This window comes from Haliotis rubra, unplaced genomic scaffold, assembly GCF_003918875.1.
Source record: "Haliotis rubra isolate DU_JTF1 unplaced genomic scaffold, ASM391887v1 Scf783, whole genome shotgun sequence".
NCBI lineage: Eukaryota > Metazoa > Mollusca > Gastropoda > Lepetellida > Haliotidae > Haliotis > Haliotis rubra.
In genome coordinates, this window is record NW_025767505.1 from 224992 (window position 1) to 250099 (window position 25108).

A 25108-nucleotide genomic window follows, 5' to 3' on the forward strand; every position below is an offset into this window, starting at 1 on the left:
AATAACAACATATAATAATAATACTTTATTGAATATACACAGACAAATATATATACCATGTTAACACAAACTAGCAGTACCAGTATTGTTCTCCAGAAGACGTAACATACAATTAATACCATTTCGATCATCTTACATTGCTAAACACATATGGTTTCAATATCGTATTTACTATAGAATTCTCACAACAAATACAGATTTATACAAATACAAAGTATTAAAATCACCATTTGTACATTTTGTGATGTTGAAATAGAATTGATTATTCATTTACTATATGAATGCAAATTTGTCAAAAGTCTGTCGCAAGATTTACTAAAGCCTTGTTTACATGCACCCCTTTGCCCCTGGAATAAAATACCCCGGTTGGTAAAAGTACCCCTGAGGGGCAGATTTTGTCGTGTAAACGGGTCTTACAGGGTGGTAAATTATACCCCCATGGGGGTATTCTGCCCCTGGTCAAGAGGTGGAGCAAATTCAGTTACCCCCAGGGGTATTCTACCCCCAAGGGGTAAAAGTGTCATGAAAACGGTCCGTCAAGGTGAATCCAACCAGGGGTACATTTGTATAAAACCATCCATCCCTGCTTATAATGGAATGTTTTTCCAGGAAATCTAAGCAAAGCTATGATACAACCTGTTACTATGCACTATCCACCCTGCATTAATCTGTAGCTCTACACTGGAAACAGCATGACTACGAAAGACAAGCGTTTACGACGGGGTTATGCCTGGGCAGATGAGATAAAGTGTCTGCGTAGTATCTGGGGAGACATGCACATCAAATCCAAAATGGACAGTCCATGATACAGCTGTTTATTCAAAGGTGAACAAGGCAATGCTTGAACTGGGGTTTGAGAACATGGCCGTACAATGCAGAGAACGAATGAAAACATTTAAAATCCTATTGCCAGTGTAGTTATTTACTTAAAAGGGGTGGACAGCCCAGGAAAGTTTATGAACAGCTAAATGAAATTTTGGATACCAGACCTGCGACATCACCTGGAAAGGTCATTCAAAGTCTCCAGCAGTCAGTTGCATCAGATACATACATATCTGGTCTTGAAGTTATTGATGATCATGTTACCGACAACACTGCTGATGATGTCGAACATGCTGACCCAGGAGATGATGAATATGTTGAAAATGCTAAACATGACCAACAAAAGGAACAAAAGATGAAACTCAGAAGAAACAAAAAAGAAAACAAGGAAAAAACAAACTGCAAAAATCTTTAGAAACTGTCGTGGACAAGTTTGCTAAACCAAATGAAGATATTGAAGCAAGGATTTTGTTGGAAAAGAAACGAATTGAGCTGGAATTGAGAAATATCAATGACGAGAAAGAAAAAAGAGAGTTTGAACTTAGAAAACTCGATAAAGAAGAAAGACAGAAAGAGAACACCAATATGCTACAGTAAATCTCGAACACTCGTGAACCATATGCCAATCCATCATCCATCCAATGTCCACCAATGCCTCGGCCTCCTGTTGATCCGGTATATGATTCATTTCAGGAGCCAGGCCTCCAGTCAGCTCTGACTACACCAACGACCATGTTCCTCGCCGTGGTCAGAGAAGAACCAGAGTCAGCGTCACTTAAGAAGAGGATGGAAACAGCTACTACAATATGTAACTTGCAGTGGGATGATGTGGGAACATGATCATTTTTTGGTACTCTTTAAAACCTTTTAAATTATCAACAAAGGAAGATGACAAATGACTTGAGGGAAATATTATATTTTGAACATAACAAAACACAAGCTGTTTGTCATTTGCTTAGTCTTTCCAGAAATAAAATCATTGAACATTTTTTGTCTTGTTTTGCCTTAACAAAGGAATTAATAAAAAAGTGGTAATGATGTATCTTGTTTTATCGCTCCTCCGCAAACTGTGATGCGAGAACATCTTGCACAGCAGATCCAGTGGTATCAATTTGATCTTGTGGTCCTGTCATGTACCTGAACTTCATCCAGCCAGTCAGGGTTGAACATGTTCGTCCATTACGCAGACCGACAGCGGCTACAACCAAAGTCGGCACAAAGTCAACATTCTTCATGATACTCTTCATGAAGGGCCTCCATATTCCATTGAAGCGTCCAAGCGTATTTTCAATGACCATCCGTGCACTGCTGAGGCGGAAGTTGATTTATGACTTCTCTTCTGATTAGTTCCCTCTGTTGCTGTCCTGTTTTAAGAACCATTGAGACACGAGGTAGGCTGGATCTGCAATGGTGACGACAGGCATGTCAACTTCATTGTCACCAGTACCCAATCTTTTCTTCCATTCTGGGGACTGTCGTAAGATGCGACCAGGATCTGCTGAAGCTTTGAATGCTGAATTAGAGAATACCCTGGCATCATGAACCCGACCTGGCCACCCTATGCACACATCTGTAAACTTGTACCTGTCATCATATACAGCCTGCAGGATTACTGAGTTCCATCCTTTTCTGTTGACGTAGTCGGCATAATATATTTTGCATCTTTATCACTTTCTCTATAACTGATATCACTTTCCTTAGCTCCTCGCCTGTAGGAAACTTCACAACACTTGGAAACACGTGTGTACAGATTGCATAACACACTCCATGTACTACACAACCAATCCCAAAGAGATTACCAACAAGGCGATAGTCGACTGTTGTTGCCAAGTAGTAAATTGCAACCGCTACTCGGTGTTCGGTTGTCAGAGCATCTCGAAGGCTTTTTTAAGGATGTGAGGATGGAGCTTTTCACAGAGGCATTTGAACATGTCTCTTGACATTATGAAGTTATCCTTCCACTGAGCTTCATCATAAGGTGGTACAGTTACTCCTTTTATTTTCCCAAACAATGCGGTCTCTAGTAGTAGTAGTGATGAACCCACGCACAAAATCAACGTTTGGACGAATCGCTTCCGTTTTCTCTCTTTGGACAAACGTCTATACTTATCCATGATTAGAGAGAAGTGACAAGAAGTATCAATACCCCCACCCATACTTGCAATGTAAACGAAGACATAATTTTGCCCTTTGCCCCTGTGGGTAAATTTACCCCCGGGGGCAAAATACCCATGGGAGTAAAAGGGGTGCATATAAACAAGGCTTAAGATGGATTGAAAATGAAACAGACACCCCCCCATTTGAAATTAAACGCAGAAAAAAATAATCTTGGATTGAAAGAGAGACGAAATGATGTACTGAACTTCATTTTTATGTTAACGAAATAATACATGATATATTTTAGAAAAGTCGAAAACATTTTACCTTCTCTAGCTCACTTTTGTCTCATTTTGGTAGTATTGCAACAATCTATTTATATGGACAATGATTATATTTGTCTTGCTTTATATATTACAAATATGCCGACCTGTGATATGTGTATGGAATGCTGTACCCAGATAAAAAAAGAAATAAAGCAATAAAAAAAAAGAATAAATGAATAAGCGTTCACCCATGTCTGTTAGCTGAACGCCTTAAAGGAAGCATGTGAAATTCTACTACTGGTAACAGCTAACATATCATAATGCATGAAATATACCCATAAACTACACTCATATTACTGGACAACCTTGCGATGCAAGTAGTGAGACAGTCTTGGCTTTCCATTACGTTTTGCTATCATGGCTGCCGTTTTCCCACGGTTGTCCCTGACATTGATGTCGGCCACATTCAGTGAGAGGATGTGCTTCACCATCATAACGCTTCCACGTAAAGAGGCCAGATGAAGGATGTTGTGACCATGATCATCCACTAACTGCGTTAGACCACCTTTACTCAGAAGAAGATCAAACACTTTTCTATGTCCATAAAATGCTGCTCTCATCAATGGTGTCCCTCCGTATTTTCCTCTACTGTTGATGTTCGCCATTTCTTGGGACAGGATATGCTGAACCATGTTTGCATGTCCCCCAACTGAAGCATGATGAAGTATGTTGTCGCCGTCATCATCCACGTATGCAGATTAGCTTCCAAACTCACGAGGAACTCAAAAACATTTCTGTGTCCTTCTGATGCAGCCTTCATAAGGGGGGTCTCTCCATGATTTTCCCTACTGTTGATATCAACACTGTATTGTGCGAGTATATCCTTCACGACACCCACATGTCCCCCTCTGCAGGCCCAGTGCAGCATATTCTCTCCATCATCATCCACGTGTGACAAATTAGCTCCCTTGGTCACGAGGAACTTCAACAGGTCTCTGTGTCCACAATATACAGCCTGCAGCAATGGAGTTGACCCGTGCATTCCCTTACTGTTAATATCAACACTGTAATGTTTGACTACATCCTTCACAATACCCATACGTCATCCTCTGCAGGCCAAGTGCAGGACGTTGTCTCCGTTTTCATCTACGTCTGATACATTAGCTCCTTTTCCCCAAAGCAAGGCAAATAGTCGTCTATGTCCCTCTTGAGCCGCCACCATGAGTGGTGTCTTTCTGTGCTTCTCATCTCTGCTGTTGACGTCAACCAAACCTCGGGACAGGATGCGTCTCACTCGGCCCAGGTTCCCTTTCCTACAGGCATCGTGGAGAGTGTCCAGCTTGTCTGCTTTTTGTTTTGGACATCTTCCCGGGTAGTTCTGCTTCATATCTGGTGATATGTATGTTATGATGAAAAAATGACAATCTACTATCATTTAGAATGAATACTGCGTAATAACCTGAACTTAATAAGCTTAAAAAAAAGTAATTTGTGTATTGTGGCCTCTGTCGACGATTAATGTGAGACAAAGAACGGTCTGTGTAGATTGAGGCTTTTTCCAATACTACGAACTTTACGACTTATAACCCCTGTAGGCACCCGTGAAGGGCCACCTCCTCGTGGTGGGTGCTGGGTAACGCTAAGAGCCCTTCAACCCCCCGTTGTGGACCCGGGGGCATATTTGGTCCACCAACCCGTTTGCCGTGGGTTGCGCCCCTGTGTCGGTGGAGGACGGGAGGCTGGTGGTTGAGGGCACTGGTTCCAGGAACAGTGTTCCTTTGCCCAACACACCACTTCGCCCCTTACTTCACCTAGACGGGTGGTTGAACTGGCCCGGTTCAATCAATCGGCTGGTCACGCCAAGCCCTGTGTGTACTACAATTATGAATTGTTACACAAAATTTTTGGATTTATATAATGATATTTTTAAGTCTTGGCCAATTTTGATATGATAATTTCAAATACAATATTTCATGTATGTTTTTGCCTAGAGTCGTATGCCCAGAAGGCGGTGGCTCATGGGCCAATCCGGTAGAATTTATCTTTTCAAGATTTTTTCTGCTTGAGTATACCCTCCTAGTATCCCTGGTGCCGTCTGTTGGAGACCCATAGACATGAGGCATCGTCCTTGTTGACACTCCATGGTGGGTGGGGAGCTAGGAGGGTGAATCATATATACTTTAACCATGGCACCCCCCACTCAAAAAACGCTCACATGAATCAGATGATTCATTGTCTTCAGAGGATGAAGCTCAAAGTATTATCACCAACCCTGAAAATTGGCCTCGCTTTGTAGTCATGTGTGCCCCCGATGGTGGCCCTGTTAAACTGAATCCCTTTGCTGTTGCAAAGGGTATCGAAGGTTTGGCCGGAGACGTTAAAGAAATAAAAAAAAGTTGCGATCTGGCTCCCTGCTAATCGAATGCAGGAAACCAATCCAATCCAACATTCTTCTGAAAACAACATCTTTAGCAAATGTTCCTGTGGAGGTGTCCCCTCACAGGACATTGAATAGCAGCAAAGGCATCGTCCGTGATAATGGACGTTGCCTATCAGACATGAGCGATATTGAAATCGTTACCGAATTGCATTCTCAAGGGGTAACTCATGTCAAACGATTCACGGCTAAAAAAGAATAATGAAACCTTGAAAACAAATACTTATTTGTTCACGTTTTGTATGCCAGTTCACCCACAATCACTGAAAGCAGGTTATTGCAACTTGAGGGTGGATACTTTCATCCCCAATCCTTTAAGATGCTATACTTGTCAGAAGTATGGTCACGGGGCCAAGTCTTGCAACAATCCAGCTGCATGTCATCGATGTGCTGGAACATGCGAAGACAGTATCCTTTGTGACAAAACACCTCTTTGTGTCAACTGTGCAGGTTGCCATCCTTCTTCTTCCAAGGAATGTCCTTCCTGGAAGTTGCAATCCAAAATTTCGCGAGTGAAGCATGAGCGAAACGTGTCCTTCTTTGAAGCTAAACAGATTGTTCTTGCTCAAGAACATTTAGGTCCAAGTTATGCTGCCACTGTTTCGGCTTCGGTTCAGCCCTCTACACCAAAAAAATGTTTCATATACTTCAGTAGGTTGCCAAACCGACTATACGTGGGCTAGGACTTCTGCTCCTACCTTGGTAACTGCTGAAATTCAAGCGAGACCTTCAAAGGTGACTTCAAGTGCTCAAACCATGCCTTTGCAAACTATCACTCCGTCTAAGGCACTTTCTGAGACAGACACATCCTCATTTCAGAAGCAACCATCTGACAAAAATGTGAAAGTAACTGTGAAGAATCAATCCAAACCAAACTATGAAAACAAAAAAGAATCAAAGTCACAGAGCCCCAAAAGGGTCGACTAACCAGGTCAAACTTTACAATAAGTTTGGATCCCTTGAGGACATGGATGTGTCCGACCACAGCCATGGTAGGACACATAGCTTGTCACCCTCAAGGAAGGTGAGGGGTAGATCTCCTGTCCATCCGCCAAAGAAATAATGGCTTCACCTCTAATTCAATGGAATTGTAGAGGAATTAGGACTAATTTAAACGAGTTACATCTATTAGTCCAAGATTTCAAACCATCAGCGTTCTGCATACAAGAAACCCATCTGAAACAGGCAGATAATTTTGACCTACGTCAGTTCAGTGCATATCATTATTTCTCTCCTCCTGGCGATAGAGCGTCTGGTGGAGCATCAATTTTGGTGAGGAACAATATTATACATAGCCCTGTGCCACTTAAAACAAATCTCCAGACCGTTGCAGTTCGCCTTACATTACAGGTTGCTTTTACTTTGTGCTCTCTATACATTCCGCCTTCATCAACTGTTCAACTTTCAGATTTACAAGCTCTTTATGATCAACTACCTAAACCCTGTTTAATCATGGGGGATTTAAATGGCCACAACCCACTCTGGGGTGGTATTAATACAAACACCAAAGGTAAATTACTGGAGGATTTTATTTCAAATAATGATTTATGCATTTATAATGACGGTTCACAGACATATTTACATCCTGGCACAGGAACATATTCAGCTCTTGACTTGACTGTTGCTGACTCTAACCTACTGAGTGAATTCGAATGGTCGGTCCATGACGACCTCTGTGGAAGTGACCACTTCCCAACAATACTGACACCTGTGAATCCATCTGATGTTCCTCCATCGTCAAGATGGAATTTTAGAAAGGCTAACTGGCCTTTATATGAAGCTCTCTGTGTTGACAATCTGAAACCTGAACTTTTTAATGACATTCCTGATGCCATAAAATGTTTTGCAGATGAACTAAATAACATAGCTGACGAGTGTATCCCAAAGTCCTCTGCAATTCCTCACGTACGAAAACCATGGTTTACCAATGACTGCAAACAGGCTAGGAAGGCCCGGAAGAAAGCCGAGCACTATTTCCGTCGCCATCCTATGGTCCACAATTTGGACAAATTTAAAATTTTAAACGCCAAAGCACGACGCACTTTCAAGCAAAGTAAACGTCAATCTTGGCGAAACTATATATCAAAGATTAATTCGCGCACACCTATATCAAAGGTGTGGAATATGATCCAGAAAATCAAGGGTAAGGGCTCTAAATCTAGCATCCACCATCTAAAAGATGGGAACACATTATTGACTAGTAAATCAGATATTGCAAATAAACTTGGTGAGACGTTGGCCAAACATTCTTCCTCAGCAAATTATGTACCTGAATTCCAAAAATATCAAAAACAGCAAGAAAAGAAAGCTATTAATTTCAATTCAGATAACGGGGAAGACTACAATGAAACCTTTTCGATACATGAGCTTCATACCGCTCTTGATCAGGCTCACGATACTGCTTCTGGAGCTGATAACATACATTATCAACTCCTGAAGCACTTGCCAGAGTCATGTTTGGAGACACTGTTACATATTTTTGATGATATTTGGACAACTGGAAATTTCCCTTCGTCGTGGCGTGATGCTATCATTGTGCCCATCCCTAAACCTGGACGTGATCATACAGATCCCTCTAATTATAGACCAATTTCACTGACAAGCTGCGTTTGCAAAACCATGGAACGTATGATCAACAACAGACTTGTTTGGTACTTGGAAACCAATAACCTTATAACTAATATACAATGTGGTTTCCGTAAAAAACCGTAGTACCATCGATCATTTAGTACGTTTAGAGTCTTTTGTAAAAAATGCCATGATTAATAAACAACATGCAGTGTCGATCTTTTTCGACTTAGAAAAAGCATATGACACTACATGGAAACATGGTATTTTAAGAGATTTACACGATTTTGGATTGAGAGGCCGTTTGCCTCAATTTATATCCAAGTTTTTAGCTGACAGGCAATTTCAAGTCCGCGTGGGTTCTACCCTGTCTGACCATTATAATCAGGATCAGGGTGTCCCACAAGGCAGTATTTTGTCTGTCACACTTTTTAGCATCAAAATTAACAGTTTATCCAAGGTTTTAAATGATTCAATAGATGGATCACTTTTTTGTGGATGATTTTAATATTTCTTGTCGTGGTAAGAATATGCATACTATTGAACGGCAACTGCAGCTGTGTTTAAATAAAATACATAAATGGTGTCTTGAAAACGGTTTTAAATTTTCCAAGTCCAAAACTAATTGTCTACACTTTTGTAGAAAATATAAGCCGCATAAAGACCCGGAACTATCTCTAAATGGCACTCCTATCAAAGTTGTGAAGGAGGCCAAGTTCTTGGGTATTATTTTTGACTCACACTTAACGTTTCTACCACATATTAGAGCACTTAAAACTAAATGCCTGAAGGCTCTCGATTTGTTAAAAGTTGTTTCCAACTCAAAGTGGGAGGGATCAAACTACCCTCCTTCACTTATACCGATCATTGGTACGATCTAAACTTGATTATGGTTCGATCGTATATGGCGGAGCCTGCAAAAGCAATCTTAAATTACTTGATTCTGTTCACCACCAAGGTCTAAGACTTTGTCTTGGGTCATTTAGAACCTCTCCAGTTGATAGTCTCTATGTTGAGGCAGATGAGCCTTCGATTTCCCAACGCCGTATTAAATTATCCTTACAATATATTACTAAACTATATTCAAACGAATCTAATCCTGCATTTAATTGTGTCTTCAATCCTCTTTATGAGGATTTGTATAACAAAAAGCCTTCTCTTGTTCCGCCTCTTGGGCACAGAATTAAACCATTCCTTTCTGCTGCTGGCATTGAGCTGGAGAATATATCTCCTTCTCGTCTTCTTTCTTCTCCTCCTTGGCAATTGGTGAGGCCAGAAGTTGACTTAACATTAACCACATTTAAAAAATCCGAAACTAATGATTTACAATATAAACAAGAATTTAGTCAATTAAGAAACAAATATAATACCTATAAATCCTTATATACAGATGGATCCAAGGATGGTGGCGCGGTTGCTTGTGCCACTGTCATTGGGTCCAAAACAATATCTTCCAGACTACCCAATGACAGTTCAATTTTCACAGCAGAAGCAAACGCCATCTTAACAGCTCTTAAATATATTAATAAACACCGTAAATATAAACAATATATAATATTTTCTGACTCTCTTTCTTGCCTTCAGGCAATTAAAAATCTCTTGCAAACATCCACTTTTAATTGAAATAATCGAATTATATAATGATCTTGCTACTGGCCAATGCGACATCGTCTTTTGTTGGTTACCCAGCCACGTTGGCATTTCTGGGAACACAATGGCTGATCTTGCTGCCAAGGCAGCACTCAACAAATCTGTGACACCACTTCTTATTCCATACTCTGATTACAAAGCTGCTATAAGATCTTATATTCGTGATCTGATGCAAAAGAAGTGGGACACCCAAGTAGGTATCAATAAATTACATGCAATAAAACCCTATATCGGTTACACTTACTTGGGTTGTCAGTCCAGATTTGAAGAGGTCATTATGCGACGATGTCGTATTGGCCACACTAGATATACGCATGAGTACCTATTAAAAGGTGAGGATCCTCCGTTTTGTATCCCTTGTGATGAACGAATCACGGTCAAGCATGTCTTGCTTGACTGTGTTGAGTACTCCATCACAAGGGATATCTATTTCAAATCCCGAACTATGAAGGATCTTTTTACTAATGTAAGTCCTCATTTAATTATTGCTTTTTTTAAAAGAATTAAATTTGTTAACAGATTTGTAAATAGCTAAATATTTTATGATTGAAAGTTTGAATTAGTAACAGAGATTGTTAGTGGCTGTATCCTCGAGGGGGGTTAAAGTACTGTAAAATTATTGTCCTCCTGAGAGGGTACGTAAGTCCCAAAACATTCAAAGTAAATTTCAACTTTCCGTTTTTTAATCGTAGAATATTTGTAATTTTAATGTATGGCTAGATATGTCTTAATTGCTAACGGCTGAGGGGATGATATAAATCCAGCTAGGGCCCATGCAGGAAGCAAATGTACTGTAAGTCCCCATGGTCCCTAGTATGGTGATCTACCTTCAGTTGTTAGCGATCTATAGACCATTTTTAGATTGTGTTGTCCCCTATGGTTAAAATGTTTTAGATTCAATTACTAGTTTTACATTTATATATCTGTGATACTCTAGTTGCTTTACTGTCCTTCGATGACAGGTTTTATAATATATACATATTCCATTACAATGTAAAATGTTCTCGTCACGATATGGCTGAAATATTGCCGATGTGACGTTAAATATTAACTCACTCACTCACTATAACCCCTGTAAGCCCTGAACTCACTAACGTCAATTGACACTTGGAAGTTGCAAAGAAGTCTATTTTAACTTCTGAAGATTATTTTCTTCATACAGTTTTTCAGAGTGAGTGAGTGAGTTTAGTTTTACGCCACACTCAGCAATATTCCAGTTACATGGCGGCGGTCTGTAATTAATCGAGTCTGGAACAGATAATCCAATGATCAACAGCATGAGCATCGACCTGCGCAATTAGGAACCGATGGCGAGCCTGACCACCCGATCCCGTTAGTCGCCTCTTACGACAAGCATGGGTTACTGAAGGCCAATATTCTTACCCAGACCTTCACCGGTAAGTTTGTCAGAAAGCATGTTACTAGTATAGTTTATTGCAAACTAAACACTCTATCGTTACTTGAAAAACAGTATGTCTGAAATCATGAAACATGTATGACAAATACATCATTGTTTGTAACGTTTCAGTGAGTTAAGGTCACATCGACGGTATTGCAAACTTATAGTGATTACAAAAGATCTACATTAATAAAAACAAACTTGGACTATGTCATGTCGACAATAGACAGTAAAACAACTAGAGCGTCACTGAGGTTTCTTTGAAACAACCATGTTATCATAAAACGACATGGCACTCAATACAGAACGAACAATATATAAATGGGCTATAGGTAGCAGATGAAAGCATATCACACACTTGCCCCATCATCGAATGTAAAAGTAGGATAACGTAGCACAATATAAATAAACAACCTGTCCTAAAAAGTGCAAAGACGAAGGTTTAATGACAGGTGCTGAGTCTCCCAAAGACAAGCTTGCCCTGAATGACCCTTAATTGATGCTTCAATAAAATCATTTTAAACATGCTCAATTATTGCTGTCAAATGACATGGAGGGATTTTTGCTGTTGTCCCTTTAATCCCTCTGCTAACCGTCCTCCATAGCGTATCTCTCAAGTCGAAATGGACTGATCTTCCTCATGTTTTGGTACAGGTGTACGTTAAACAGAGTCAGATTAGGAAAGTAACGTAGCCCTGCTCGTGGATTATGGTTTGTGCACTGTCGTATTGTCCTTTTTGTCAGTGTTCCAAATCCGTTGGAAACATATTCATGCCAACAGTCCCAGCATCCCAACTGATTGGACGGGGTTTTGTTGACCCTTTGTGTGGTGATGATATCATCTGCTTTGGTTATTGTTCACACTTTGACTTGAAGAGATGAGCACAAGCTTTATTTGCCAAAACATGATCAAGCGGCATATTGCGGTTTTGATCAGATTTCAGAAGCTGTGTTTGACATCTGCAACATACCAGCCATATTGTGGCTATGAAACTTACATATCTTTAACAATATGAAAACCTGCCAACAACAAACAGTAAAACTGCAATATCCCAGCTTAAGACCTAAAAATGGCAAGTAACCATAAAATGATATTTTCTAAACGACGCAGCATAAAAACGGGCTATATGTCGCCAACAACTGAAGGCAGATCACCATACTAGAAACCATGGGGACTTTCATTACCTTTGCTACCTGCATGCCCCCTAGCTGGATTTACACTATCCCCTCAACTGTTGCCGATTATGGGCAAAGCTGGGGCGTTGGGGTTGCCTAGTGGTTAAAGCGTCCGCTCGTCGCGCTGAAGACCAGGGTTCGATTCCCCACATGGGTACAATGTGTGAAGCCCATTTCTGGTGTCCCACGTTGTTATATTACTGGAATATTGCAAAAGGTCACTCACTATGGGCAAAGCTAGCTGTGAATTTAAATCACATATATTCTACGATTAAAAGGTTGGTAGCCTTAAATGTTGTTACTTTGACGGTCGTGGTCTTACATACCCGCTCAGAAGGACAATATGTTTACGGTACTTCCGCCCCCTTCGAGGATACAGCCATTAACAATCTTAGTTGCGAATGGTGACAATTTCACAGGTCTAGGCCACTTCAGTGGGAAATATCACATCGAACTTGACCTTACAGTGAAACCAGTGATCCATCCACCACGCAAAGCATCATACAGCACGCACAAGAAACTGTAGGAAACCCGTGATCAAATGATGTCGTCGTCAAAGTTGAACACGCCACCGACTGGGCAAACAGCTTAGTCATCGTAGAGAAGACAGGCACGTCGCTGAGACTGTCTATATCCGAAGCGTGGTGGGCGAGCTGTCTAAAGCGCCAGGATCGACTAGTTAGTACCATGTTTGTAAAATTTATGATTGAATTTCAGTTTGTTTTAATGTTATATTTACCTTTTGAGAGAATTAAACATTCGGTAAGATAAATTCGTTGTAGCATTATGATTCGAGATATACAGGGTTCTCTGCATTCCTCGTTAGGTGCTATCCACCTCGCCCCCGTCTCTGTAGATAAAACATAATACAGGACGCCAAAAGAATGCTACAACTTATATTAATCTATTAATACAAGATCAGTACAGAGTCATGTGACTCGTCACGGGAACCACTGTAACACTAATTCGTATTGCAAAGCGGTCTGTTGAACTTAGAATGGTCCGTCGGTCAATGGGGGCATGTCTAGTTGTTTAGATTTCATTATCCGAGCTTAAAATACCAAGTGGGTCTCCAATTTGCAGCACCAAAAATATTCGAAAGATATACTCCAGGAGAAATATTATAAGATTAACTATTCCACCAGATTGGCCCATGAGCCACCGCCTCCTTGGCGTAGGATTCTACAAAACATCAATGACATGTATTTGAAATTCTGATTTCAAATAATTCGGCCAAAACTTAATAAATCAGGTTCACATTTGTAACAATTTTGTGCAACATTACATAGTTGTAGGGTTTCGCGTGACCATCCGATTGATGGAACCGGGTCTATTCTACCATCCCTCTAGGTGACGGAAGGGTCGTACTTCTGTATTGGGAAAAGGAACGCTATTCCTGGAACAAAGTGCCTTCAGCCACCAGACTCCCGTCCTCCACCAACACATGGGCGCGACCCACGTCAAACAAGTTGCCCAGATCGGTCGCCTTTTACGACCAGCAATAGGGTGCTGAGGATCTATTCGACCCCGGGTCCCCAGCGTTACCCATCACTCACCACGAGGAGGCTGCTCTTCATGAGTGCCTCAGAAACCAATACGTTCCTTGGACGCTCAGTCATTCGCCTTTCGGATTGTGTGCTGTTCTGACGTTTCTCTGAGTATACCATAGGCATGTTGGACCTCCGTGCCTTTTGAGAAATTCTTCTTGATTGTCCTATTTAAACTGACGATCGATAAACACGGATTGCGAAAGCAAATGCCACATGTGCACCAAGTGTTTTCTATGAAAACCCCTTTGTTGAGACAACATTCAAAAGGAATATTTTGCATCTTGAAATTTTCAGTCATTTGGTCAAATGACTCTTTGGAAAGATTGACTGTAACATATGCCTTCCAGGTCGGGAGTCGTCTTCAAGGCTCTTCCAGTTTTGCAGCAAATTCTGGATATTTTTTATGATGTCAAAACCATCATTTTTGAAAATCAATTTTTCTCTAATATACTGGCTTTTCTAACTTTCCCAGCTATTTTACTCCTTACCCCAAGTTGGATGTCTTTTCTGGAGATAGTCAAGAATGCTTATAATGTGTACTGATGTTGAGCATATATTGCTACCCACTTCTACTGACTCATGCATGTGTGACAACTGACTCATGTGACATCATGTAATGGCCACAACTGAAGATTTCACTTCATAGGTACTTTATTCTATGTTCCAATCAACCTCTGTATGTTTAACAAACAGCACATCCAAGCCATGATGAACAAGAAGACAAAGTCAAAGACAATATCCCCCGCAATGGCAATATACTCTTCATGAATATGTCTACTAACAATACCGTTGTAATCAGTTATTATCACCCCGGATAACCCAAGCTGCCTGTTATGCGCTGGAAGGCTATTGTCAAACCGGCCGCGGGTACCCATTTTCCGTTGGGTGAACAGAGGCAATTCTGAACAAACTCACATGCCTAATGTGAGACCACATGTATCACATGTGTTTCGTTGTAGTGCAGGACTGAAGTCCGAGACACTCTCAGGAGTCAAGCTGCATAACACGGTGACCCACCCAAGGACTGTCCGAGCTCGACGTTGCTCAACTTCAACTGATTCGTGACCTGAGCTCTACGCACTGGACCACACACAACTACTCATGATTATGTCAAATGTTTTGGTGTGTATATGGCAAAGTGGAAAGAGAGTATTGAAAAGTTTTAAAGTTCCGCCAAATTCAGTCGAAGCCAAATTTGTTGGCATGGAAACGCAAAACATATTTTATTCAGAATTCCAAAACTACCAAAAGGCACCTGTACACTACCAGACCTATAACTAACACTGTGCAAATTTGGGGAGTTTGGTGAAGAAATAGTGAACGGTTTTAAAGTTCTCCTCCGGAAAAGAGCTCTACCACCAAATTCAGTCGAGGTCGTACTTGTCATGAAAACGCAAAAAAATATTTTATTCAGAATTCCAAAACTACCACGCTGACGGCTTTCCCAGATCGAGTCTCCCGGCATAGTTGGCTGAGACTGCAAGTCTTGGATGGACATGAGTAAGTCGTGACCTTCAAACAGGAGTGAGTGTTGTTATATCACTGAATCGAATGAGCTCAGATCACATTTGTTCTTGTGTTTATCTGATGCATTGTTAAATTTCAAGTTTATTTAGTTTCTTGTTTAATTATAATAATTTGTATAACCAGTGAGTGAGTTTTATGGATGAGAGCAATTAAATTTGTTATTGGGGGCGTGGTGGGCGAACTGGGTAAGGCACCAGGCTAGTGATCCAGCGACCATGAGGTGCCGGGATCGAGTCTACCTGTGACCAGGTGTAAAAACCTTGGAGTCAACTTGGTGTGCTGACTCATTCAGTATTGCCACAACCCCTAGTGTATAGTACACAACCCTGTGCACTTTAAAGAACCCTATAATCCGTTGGTATATGACCCGATGGTGCAAACACCTAGTTGGACAAAGTACTGTGACGATGTGTCCCAGTTGTTAATGAGTGCCTCGTAAAGATGGGACAGCCGCAATAACTCGTTGCGCCTTGTGGCAGCAAGAGTTGTGTGCTCCCCAGGGAGCTGAGACTGATATAAGATGTGCCGTTGAGATTGACATCCAATGATCGAGGGAAAAATACCATCACCTTGAGCATGCATTAGTGCGTGGTTATGTACGCTATATAAATATCCAATATAAATAGATAAAAAAAGTGAAGGCACTCATAAAGACCAAGCTCCTCGATGTGAGTGCCGGTCTAATATACCATTCAAAAAAAGTAGCGGACAATCCATTGTGCGAGCATACCACTAGCCAATGCTAATGCATATGAGAAAAAGTAATATATAATAGGAATTTAACAGGTTAAATTCGGTTTTCATTTAGTGGTAGGAATATTGTATTTCGTATAGTGAGCAGAGTTGCTTCCCCTGGATGACGACACTAACATTAGCAAGCAAGGTGGCATGGCGTGCACGGCGAAAATTTAAATTAAAAATTATAATTTTAAGCTATTTAATCCACAAAGATCTGCGTCTCTCGGATCTCTCTGTTTGTGAAGGAGGGTACTTCCTGAACCTGAAAGTGACAAAAACATTGCAGTTTAGAGAGCGGCAGATGGGGCTTCTGCTGCCCAGAGATGAAGGTAAAGCAGTGTGCCCTGCAGCAGCTCTGGATAATCTGCTCCAGAGTGAAAGATACCATGACCCAGAGCACGTGGGCGTTTGAATTTGGGGTAACGGGAGAAATCTTTCAGGCCCTGGGCTTTTGTAAAAGTGACACTTATTTGAGATACATGGACAAAGTTGAGAGCCTTTGCACAGTTTGTTCAATCGTTGTCAGAGTTTTCAAGTTAGTTTATTATTGTTAATGTTATCTACAGTTTTCCCCCGAATACCTTACTCCTTCTTTTCTCTAGGGTTGGGAATGTTTTAATTAGTGTAAAGTACGCAATAACGGCACTGCGAAGCCATGCACAAGGCTAATTGATTTGCATTCAATATTTGTCATATTACGTGGCATTGTAACGTTGCAGTATGGCGCAGTAAATTTTGCCAATTCCCTTTTGTCTTATTATTGCTATTGCAGAAGTGTTATCCCAAGAAATATTTATTTAACGTTTAAATCCATACAGATGGAACATTTCCAAAGGAATGGAATGAATTGTGACATTTTCACTTATTTTTTCTTCATCATTTGTTTAAAGGTTATGAAATCATTTTGCATGATATATTTCAGGTCATGCGACAATAACAGACCAGCTGAAGGCATCTGGAAGGATTCAAATCAGTGTGATCTTAAAACCTTTGTTCGTTTAGACTTTAGCAGGCAAGTGCCTATAGTGATTATTTAACTGTCATGTGAAAACCTGATGTTTAACACGAACCTAAGACATTGTGTCTGATTATATCTGTTTATGTTATTGGCGTCACACAAATATGAAGTTTTGTGTAATATCTTTGGTACAAAGTGATGCTTGAAACACATCTTAGTCCATGCAAATCCTTTACAAGTCGTTGAATCTCATGGGCCCATGGCTGTATGAACCCTGTCAAACGATTAACGTGCAGATTTCGCTTCAAACAGGCGAAAAGCCATTTCTTTGTCATTAACTCATTCACTTGACTCCGAAACATATGTTTTGTACATGTATTTACCTTCATTCAATCGAGCATACTCTTTCTCGAATATATTAACAAACGTCTTAGGACACATGCTCAATGGTCAGAAGGATTACAACATTCTAATTGACATCTGGAGAACATTTGCAGATTTGGCACATCAGAGACCAACATGATTCCCTATCTTGACTTGTATCATACAGTTCTCAAATTGGCACATCAGAGACCAGCATGATTCCCTATCTTGACTTGTATCATACAGTTCTCAATTTGGCACATCAGAGACCAACATGATTCCCTGTCTTGACTTGTATCATACAGTTCTCAATTTGGCACATCAGAGACCAACATGATTCCCAGTCTTGGCTTGTATCATACAGTTCTCAATTTGGCACATCAGAGACCAACATGATTCCCTATCTTGCCTTGTATCATACAGTTCTCAATTTGGCACATCAGAGACCAACATGATTCCCTATCTTGACTTGTATCATACAGTTCTCAATTTGACACATCAGAGACCAACATGATTCCCTATCTTGACTTGTATCATACAGTTCTCAATTTGGCACATCAGAGACCAACATGATTCCCTATCTTGACTTGTATCATACAGTTCTCAATTTGGCACATCAGAGACCAACATGATTCCCTATCTTGACTTGTATCATACAGTTCTCAATTTGGCACATTAGAGACCAACATGATTCCCTATCTTGACTTGTATCATACAGTTCTCAATTTGGCAATGGCACATCAGAGACCAACATGATTCCCTATCTTGACTTGTATCATACAGTTCTCAATTTGGCACATCAGAGACCAACATGATTCCCTATCTTGACTTGTATCATACAGTTCTCAATTTGGCACATCAGAGACCAACATGATTCCCTATCTTGACTTGTATCATACAGTTCTCAATTTGGCACATCAGAGACCAACATGATTCCCTATCTTGACTTGTATCATACAGTTCTCAATTTGGCACATCAGAGACCAACATGATTCCCTATCTTGACTTGTATCATACAGTTCTCAATTTGGCACATCAGAGACCAACATGATTCCCTATCTTGACTTGTATCATACAGTTCTCAATTTGGCACATCAGAGACCAACATGATTCCCTATCTTGACTTGTATCATACAGTTCTCATTTGGCACATCAGAGACCAACATGATTCCCTATCTTGACTTGTATCATACAGTTCTCAATTTGGCATCATCAGAGACCAACATGATTCCCTATCTTGACTTGTATCATACAGTTCTCAATTTGGCACATCAGAGACCAACATGATTCCCTATCTTGACTTGTATCATACAGTTCTCAATTTGGCACATCAGAGACCAACATGATTCCCTATCTTGACTTGTATCATACAGTTCTCAATTTGGCACATCAGAGACCAACATGATTCCCTATCTTGACTTGTATCATACAGTTCTCAATTTGGCACATCAGAGACCAACATGATTCCCTATCTTGACTTGTATCATACAGTTCTCAATTTGGCACATCAAATGCCTTTGCATGTGTTTGCATATGGATGCCACCAGATATCATCATAATGAGTGAGTGAGTTTACGTTTTTATAGTCAAAGCAGCAGTATTGAAGCCATATTGCGACTAAAAATAGTTATATATTCATGATAAATAGGAGGTGTTCGCCATCAAGCATATACAGCTTGACTGTGTAGGCTTTTCAGCTGCATGGGACTGTATTATGAAGCGATACATCTGAAAGACCTGTTTTGCAGCGTGAGCGGGTATCTCATTGTTAGCTACCTGAGGGAAGTTGACCTGTATCATAACTTGCAATTATGTAAAGTGAATGACGGATTGCTTGTTTTTTTAATTGGGTGCTATGACATTTTCTATTTGTAAATAATAATGTAATGAATATATGTGGGGAATTTTAAGAAAAAATCTTTTGGATTTTGTATTTAAAATGTGTATGAGTTCGGCACTATATGGCTGGAATAATGCCGATGTGACGTAAAACCCAACTCAACTCAACGAAGGACAGACCGTAAAGCCAACAAGTATCTATCGTCCTAACGATTTTTAATCGTTTCGTAAAATCATGGAAAGCTTTTACATATATTTCGTGTCACAATAACTTCAGCTTTAGGGTATACTTACGTCTGAAAGACACCTGGCGCCTTCGGGCTTCTCAGTCTTCTTTGAATCATTTCTTGACAAACGACAGGGTAAATCTTCAATATTGTATGCAAAGTTAGAACATAGATTGTGTTCATTACACTTCAACTGGCACAGCTTGATGCCAAGGTTAGGGATATTCTTCGGTTTACATTGTGTCATGGCTGATGTGGAAAATACACAGATGAGAATAACTGATACTTCCAGGAGTAAGTTCACAGAGTAACTCGAATATCTTTGTACCATCTTGAGTGTTGAATGATGGTGAACCACAACCGAAAACGGCAATAACACAAGTATCAATACCAAAATCTGGACCTTAAAACAATGTAAAGGAAAACTACGGCTACTATAGTCGTGAGCTGACAACAGGGTAGAGCGCAGTGATGCAGGCAATGCTGTCCTGGAACCACTACCGCCAAGTCGATAAACTGACTGAAACCGGTACAACCAGATTACTCCGGTGTGGAGCAAACACAGCGACTGCTGTCATAGATACGGGGCAGACAGTCAGCTTCCATTGCGCTTGTCACTTCTAATATATACTGATATCGATTGTTTTACATTGCCATCTTCTTAAATCTTTACACAATAAGTGAGTGAGTGAGTTTAGTTTTACGCCGCACTCATCAATATTCCAGATATATGGCGGCGATCTGTAAATAATCGAGTCCGGGCCAGACAATCCAGTGATCAGCATCGTGAGCATCGACCTACGCAATTGGGATACGATGACATGTGTCAACCAAGTCAGCGAGCCTGACCACCGGATCCCGTTAGTCGCCTCTTACAACAAGCGTGGGTTGCTGAAGATCAATTCTAACTCGGATCTTCACGGGTATCTTTACACAGTGTCTTCGTATTAATATTGATGACACATGTAATAGTACATAGCCTTTATAGCTTAGCATGTCTCAAGTGTTGCACAATAACTTTAAAACTACTTACTAGTATGTCACACGCGCCAGCTTCCCGAGTCTTACCTGTCGTCAGAGGCAACTGACAGACTTGCTGCTATGGCCGATACACGTCATCGTTCAAACCTCAGTTATTCACGTACCACTGTTATTATTTTCATTCTGGAGACACCATTCCAAGAGATCTGAATAAAACCAAACGCTTCCCTGACAGGCTCACTTAACTGAAATCTCATCTCCTTCCTTTACTAGGATAAAGTGGGGCAGTTCCCATTTTACCGTCTAAACTTAACATCTCATCGCAATCCCGGCACCTCAGACCGAAGTGATACCCGCATCGTAAAGCTTCCCGCACCCTAGACTACCCAGTTACCATACGCGCCATGAGTATACTACTCATACACACACTCACACACACTGTGTGTAGCTTAGCGCTATATAAATCCCTATTCTACCATGACTTCAGTAAACACTGGATTGTGATTGGTTAATTAAAGTCATTCAGAGGTATATAATCACGTTATACAGGTCTCTGTTTTCCGTGCGCAATCATACATGGTTTACGGTAATGCACTATTTTTGTCTGCCCACTAGATATCTAACATGGCGGACACCAAACAACCTACCGATGCATCGATAAATTACGGCGATTTACTGTCGGAAATTACACATATGTCTTTAAAGATGGATTTAGCGATGACGGGCTCGACTCACTACTTGCGTAAATCACAGCAATAGGTGTTTATACATACAAAAGTACTTCGAAAGCATGGAAACAAATATTCAGTCGAACAAGATCAAAACATCGTCTGCTTTCCGAATAAAAATTCAGCAAAACAAATATGTTTACGTTGATTCTATGTTACGTCAGAATAGATCCAGCAATAGACTGCTACATAATTTCCGTGTTAAATTTATTATCAGCTTTCGTCAACGATATCGCCACTGATCTTGATCCGGTAACGGAGGATGTATTAACATCGAACGCCGAAGAAATTTTAATGCCTTCCGTCCACATAAATAAACAGTTGGGTTATCAATTCAAACAAAATGATATTTTGAAATTTGTACTGTTTCAAATTCAGCGGTAGTAAAACACAATTACTGAATCTGCAAACCGTTCTGTTTAGCCAAACATATATTTTTCTAACAGTGTAATATCGTTGAAAAGTTATTTGGCTTAGTCATGATCCCTCTTATCCGTTACACTGCTTGATCTAAAGTAGTCTATAAAAGTATAATTAATTACCTTACCGTGTTTATGCCAGAGGTACACCCTCATGTCCTGGTCCATCCTTTCGGAAATATCACCACAAATCTGGCTCTTTGTCAACAGACTCGCGAACATGCCAGCGAATCCGATTCAATTTGAATTCACTACACTTTGAAGCCACTAGGTCACAAAACACTTTCCAAAATGTAGAAAATAATATCCGTAGAATCGAATTTGAGCACAAAAGTACATGAGTGTGTAAGTCACCACAGCTGTCGCACGCAGACGTAGAGGTGCGTGAAATCGTCAAGTTGACAGGGCGCAATATTCAACAGCATCTAATTCGGTACAACCCGGACTTCTCGTTACAGCAAAAGCGCCTCTACTCTTAAATTTTGTACCAGTACCAGTAATTAGATATCAAAGACTATCTCAGTCATACAATCAGGTTAACCTTGCTCAAACTGTCAGTGGCTCTCCTGTCGCATCTTTCCAAATGTAAACAATGACTTCGAGAAAAGGTCAAGGCCATGAGGTTGCTGCCACTATTCTGGTGGGGAAAGGGTCTACGGTGGAATTTTCAAATGTGAACCAAGCTTTTGAAACTTATTTGATATATGTTTTCCAACTTATCAGTTAATGATTGGTGATTGATGCATTGAAAAACAAAACGTGATTTGTTATTACTGAATCTGGAGTTTGTTAGTCATTGACGGTTTGCCACCAAACACCCGTTTCGGGCGATACCACTTGAGATTGGAATGCGAGGCCGCTTCACGTATTGACTCGTAACCAAAGAAAGAGCTCCACCTGAAATTGTTCATAAAATTGTCATGGTAGAATGGAGATAAACCTACTGTGTTGGAAAATCAGAGGTATATAACGAAATTATAATAGCTCTAAATTGTTCATTTAAAACCTCACGCTACGCGTTCGGTTTTAAATGAAATTTAGAGCTATTATAATTTCGTTATATACCTCTGATTTTCCCACACAGTAGGTTTATCTCCTAAATATATTATAATGTGTTATGTATTGAAGTGGGTTCCGGTGATCCTAGCACAGTCCCTTGGCCCACTTCTTCCAGGAAGCGCTGCCTTGCGGACCAACCACTATTCCAGAGAATATGAAAGCTCCCCAGCAGAAAATGGGTACCCGTTGGGATAAGCCATGTGACTATAACCTTCCAGCGCCTAAGAACAGGCAGCTTGGGTTCTCCCGGGTAATAGTAACCACATTGTAGCGCTTTGTACGTGCCCCTCCCTGGTGCGGAATTCAGGGTATTACAAATGCCCTAATTATTATGTTTTACAGACTGAGATAACATGCAGCAGAGAGGGTTCAGGTGACCCTGTCACAGTCAGGCTGGTAAGGCTCATTATCAGCTCATGGCCCTTGCCCCCTCTACACGCAGCCCAAACAGAGAATGGAACTTCTCCCAGGAAACGCTGCCTAGTCGAACCCACCAAGAACTTTCTGGAGAATATGTAGACTCCCCAACACTGCAGCCTTCTGCTTTACCCAGAGTGTCAGAAGGGCTGTGCTCCCGGTGGAGAACCCGGGCACTCTCCTGATCTGTGCCAGAATGATCAGGAGATACCAAACCAAGGGCATTGAGAACGATAGGGAGTCTGACGACAGTGATACAAGCGAGACATTTCAAAGGCGAAGTCCGCATATTTAGAATGCTTTACCTGAAACTTGCCAATCACGTTGCTGTCAAAAGGGACAGAAAATTCAATGATATAAATGAATTCAGTGACTTTATCAAAGATGACAAGATCAGGAGTCTTGACATGCTTCACCAGAGGATCATCCGATAAATATGTACAAAAGTACACACAAAAATTCTATCATGAAGAGCCTCCACATTAATCAAACCCCAATCTCCAGAAATGATTACCATATATAAACGATTAAGAAAGGAGCGAGGTTGGTGGGCTCTGGTCAGGCGGTCAAGACTCTAAATGTTTTATTTTGTCCAATGAACTACTCCCACGGAATAGGAAAGGACTGGCACAGCAAAAGTATTGGAGACTTTGACCTTGTTTCGAGCATTTAGCTCTGAGCTCCAGATTTTCTTTAAGCGAGATGTGTACTCGGCCCGAAGTTTCTCTTGAATCTGGCCATTCTCGAACTTAATTGTCTCTAACTTGCATTCTAAGATAGGTGTAGGCCTGATCTTCCACAAGATGCTCAATAACTCCTCCCCCCTGTAACATGACCGATCCATCATTAGTTACCTTGCCACGTTTCAAATGAAGAGTTCATTAGAAAAGGACTCGACAAGGAGTACCTGCTCTTTCAAATTGGTATCTCCTTTGGCAAGGAGCTCGATGTAAAAGATAGCCTGTTCCAAAATCATTTTTTGTACAAGAAGTTGACCCTTGCACCCTAAAATCCCTTTCTCGACTCCCTTTTCTCTCGATAACTTATGTCATTGGAAGAGCAGTAAGATGACACAAGGTTTGTCAAACACCCTGTGAATATTATATATTGTGTATTCAAACATGTGATAGGGCGGAAGTTTGGGGGATCAGTCAAGTCTCCTTTTTGGGGATGGAGTATTGTGCGACCGTTGCAAAACCATGGGGGAACATCACCGAGAGAATTGAAGCAGTGAAGTAATGGACACAGGGGAATAATTTCCAGTACCGGTTTCGAATGCCATCAGGCCCTGGAGCTGTATTAGATTTGGACCTTTTGATAACACTTTTTCAGGCAATCTGGTGAGATGGAACAGACAAACGACCTAGTTATTTTCTCATGTATTGCATGGTCATAATCACGGACCCATGGTGCCTCAAGGTTACAGTCGCCGGGTACAGACCACAACTGTTTCTAGAACCTTTCACTGGCATCCATGGGAGGCCGTTTATCATGCTCACCATACCATTTGTTTTCATTTGCCTTTGGAAGTGTTTTTCATTATTTCTAAAAAGTTTATTCTTTTTAATGAATTTATTTTTCTTTCCAATTTTTTCTTTCTTTCAGTCCAAACTTTTATTTTTACCTTTAGGGAAAATTCGTTATCATTACACTCCGTGGTACTCACGTACCTACCTGCACCCGCTGAGCTACCTGTACCTGGGACAACTCAGTAACCGAACCTTGACCTATGGCCATTCCGGTTCTCACCACTTTTTTAAACCGTTACAGTTATCCGTACCTCACGACACTGCGACATTGTTCTATTCAGATACTGCCAACTGCTGAGCAGCATAACTTATGCTCACCTTGGACACGTGAAGATCCGGGCTAGAATTGTCCTTAAGT

The 25108-nt window shown here is 40.8% G+C and overlaps 1 long non-coding RNA gene across 1 annotated transcript; it reads right to left on the reverse strand.

The window, feature by feature from the left end:
• Positions 1 to 4136: 4136 nt before the first annotated feature.
• On the reverse strand, positions 4137 to 24430 carry LOC124261002. The gene is made up of 3 exons (XR_006894234.1): positions 24343 to 24430; positions 19898 to 19902; positions 4137 to 4148 (listed from the first exon to the last, which is right to left on the reverse strand). It is a non-coding gene; the product is annotated as an uncharacterized LOC124261002 (long non-coding RNA).
• Between the last annotated feature and the right edge of the window lie 678 nt (positions 24431 to 25108).